Source organism: Ixodes scapularis, unplaced genomic scaffold (assembly GCF_016920785.2).
Source record: "Ixodes scapularis isolate PalLabHiFi unplaced genomic scaffold, ASM1692078v2 PGA_scaffold4__175_contigs__length_147842914, whole genome shotgun sequence".
In the NCBI taxonomy this organism is placed as follows: Eukaryota; Metazoa; Arthropoda; class Arachnida; order Ixodida; family Ixodidae; genus Ixodes; species Ixodes scapularis.
The window spans coordinates 110,296,733-110,299,859 of NW_024609879.1; the positions used below are offsets into that span (position 1 = coordinate 110,296,733).

At 44.9% G+C, this 3,127-nt stretch overlaps 1 non-coding gene across 1 annotated transcript; it reads right to left on the minus strand.

The window, feature by feature from the left end:
* Positions 1-1,612: 1,612 nt before the first annotated feature.
* Positions 1,613-1,828, minus strand: LOC120849482. The gene has a single exon (XR_005717930.1). It is a non-coding gene; the product is annotated as a small nucleolar RNA U3 (small nucleolar RNA).
* Positions 1,829-3,127: the final 1,299 nt, after the last annotated feature.

Consider the following 3,127-nt stretch of genomic DNA (forward strand, 5'->3'; position numbering starts at 1 on the left):
ATTGGAGATTAGTGCATGAGCATTGAGCGCACGCAATTGGCGATCGTCGATTCGAAAATGTGACTTCCTGAACTTTACATACCATATACTATCAGATAGCTCGAATGATATGGTCTTGCTCAGTCGCGGACTGTTTTAACATCTCTGGCGGATGAAAAAGCTTTGCCTGCAATTTGATATAAAGCTTCAGACAATTCTGGCAATCATCATAAAAGCCCCAAGATGCCGAAGTGTCGTTACTTCGAAGCGTAGTTTATTTACTGGCTCTTGACGTAGTCTGTCTTTTGCCAGGCATCATGGATACGGAGTGATCGACCTGAAACACCGAGCTAACGGTATCGCTGCTCTGTTCAAAAGCTTGTGTAACAACCATCAATGACGGTGGTCACCCGCAACTATTTTATGATACGTCGAACTGCTGCAAACCTTCTCGGCAATAATACCGCATGTATCAGTGTGCTGGAAATGTGTCCGATGCAAATGTTCAGAACTGTGTCTACGGCGTTTCTTGAAATTTCCATACTTACATAACTGGCTTGGAGTGTTCAAAGTACGAAGCAAATTTATTCTACAACAAAATATAGACCGCGCGTGGATTTAAAAATGAAAGCGAATAAATAATACAACACTTTTCAGTGGCTTTTTTACATTCTTCGATGGAAACGAAATGATTCAAAAGCATCGCAAGCATCATCAGCATCATCATCATACTCTTACAGATTTTGATTTACTGGGTGACGTTCATGATCAGGTTTTGAAGCGTGTCCCTTCAATACCGGCTAGAATAATCAAAGCCTCCGCATGGTCTCCTCTCCCTCTATGAAACGTCATCAGAGTCGGATCGCGCTAACTCGGCTATTGGGCCCGAGTCCGACCTTCGACGCGCTGATTGGACACGAGCCCCGGCCGAACACTGAAGCAGCACTCGTGCCCAATCTTAGGCTTCGATCCATCTGAGTGTGATGACGGTGCGGAGGCCTTCTGCTTATCTTGGTGGTGCTGGTCCACTACGTGCCGTATGCGTGCGCAGTGCGCACCGTCGTCTTCTTCGGTGGATCCGGGAACAATACGCGTCCGGCATCGCGCCTCAGCCTTACCGCTTACATTTCGTTTATTCGCCGGGAGGCCTCAGTGGTATAAGGTAAGTGATGGGTGATGATAAGACCCATTGATATCTCTTCAGAGTAAGAGGGAAAATTCCTGGTTAACTTTTCATTACGTCTGCCACGTGCATTAAAAAAAAAATCACGAGTTATAATGTTTATTTTTAAGCATCGGTGTCAATCGAACTCAAACCGAACCAACAAAAAAATTGGTTTAGCGCCTGATAGTAGCGCACACTGTGGTATGCTTCAGGAAAGAGACACCAACCAGGGCACCAACGTACATCCAAATTCAGTGCAGTACTTCCAGAACCTCATCGAACTCAAGGTGGAAACATCCGTGTTCATTTTAATGGATGCTCAAGAACTATTCATCCAGCATGCTCAGAGCAAGCATGCTATGATCGATGCTTGAACGACGTCCCCAGGTCTGCAGTAAATAATACTTACGGAGGAATGGAGTACGAAGAAAGATTCTTATTTTCGATTTTCATGATAAGGTGTTCCCAGCCACTCAGATTGAGTCTCCACCCTCCCATTGGACGTACAAGTCCGGCGGGAACGGTCATCAAAGGCAGGAACCCGGGCACGAAACCCAAGTTACCTGACCGGCTTCGCGCTCAGGTAGAGACCCTACAGCTCATCATCGTGGTTGAGGGTGTTCCGAGTTTACGGTAGAAACTCGGCGATCAGCCTATAGAAATGATCCTATGAAGCATGATCTTAACTTTTAAACCTCACGCAAAGTAAGGACTATGTGGTTGGGCTAGCTAAAAAAAACGGTGAGTCGCGTTACTCTGTGAGAATTGATCTGCAAATGAATAACACATCGTACTCGAAAATATAATTGCCGTAAGCTTCATCTGAAACAGTCACAGACTCTTATTTCGAGCTCAGTGCTTACGCGAACACAAGGTTGATTTAAGTTTTGGAAGGCAATGCAGTGACACATTGCGCTCGAATGGTTGAACGGACTTTGGAGAAAGCCTCAGCAGTCTCGCAGCATTGTATCGGGTGCTGATCAGCCTCAGATAAAAAGGTAACTGCGTGCGAAATATTTAGAAAGTAACTCAATTTAATTTGTTATCTCGAGTTAATTTGCTCTTTCATTTTAATGTGTTCTGCAGTTAACATAAAACAACTGACCTTCAATCAAATAAAGTAAAACAAAAATTTCAAAATCCTGCACATCTAATGCAGAAAAGGTGCCTTCTCCGTGCTTACGCCCTTCCGTTTTCCACCCCCCCCCCCCCTTCTTTTGAAAACAAAGAAAAGCAAATTTACACAAGGCTAACTTTAATACCCTTCAGCTGCTGGTGAGGACATCAAAAAATAGAACGCAGGCCATCTTAGCAGCCCTCTATAGTCCGTTGCAACTCAAGAAGGTAGGGCGAGGGTAGGAAAGGCCGGGGAGGAGGAAGCAGACGGAACGCTAAAGAGAGAAGGAGGTTTTCTTCTCTCTTCTCCAGCGTTCCGTTTGCTTCCTCCTCCCCGGCCCGTCTTACCCTCGTCTATACCTTCTTGACTTGCAACGGACTATAGTTATAATTTTATGACCAAAAGGTAATAAGCATGCAACCAGCACCACATACAGTTCTCACATGCCACGCTACAAATCAGTGGCGTAGCCTGGGAAGAGCTTATGAAGCTTCAAACCCCCCCCCCCCCCCCAAAAAAAAAAAAAAAAAAAAAAAAATCGCTGGCGTTCGTGGTAAATAAATGGTAAATCTTCCCATACTGGTTTGAAAACGTTTTGGCGCTTCTGCTGCTTACTTGGAGAGACTAATGTTATGTACCGCGCCTAGCCACGAATGAATGTCCAGTAAATATACAGGGTGTCGCAAAAAAAATCACAGGGTTTTTTTAACCGCGAAAATAAACTAGGCATCACCGAACGCTCATTCTCCGCCCAAAAGTAGCGCTAGAGGTCGCAAACAGATTCCAAGGAAAACTCCGTCGGCCGCCTTTTTCCCATTGAAATTTTCAGAAAATCATTTTTGAATAAGGTATCGGATCGGGCTGAA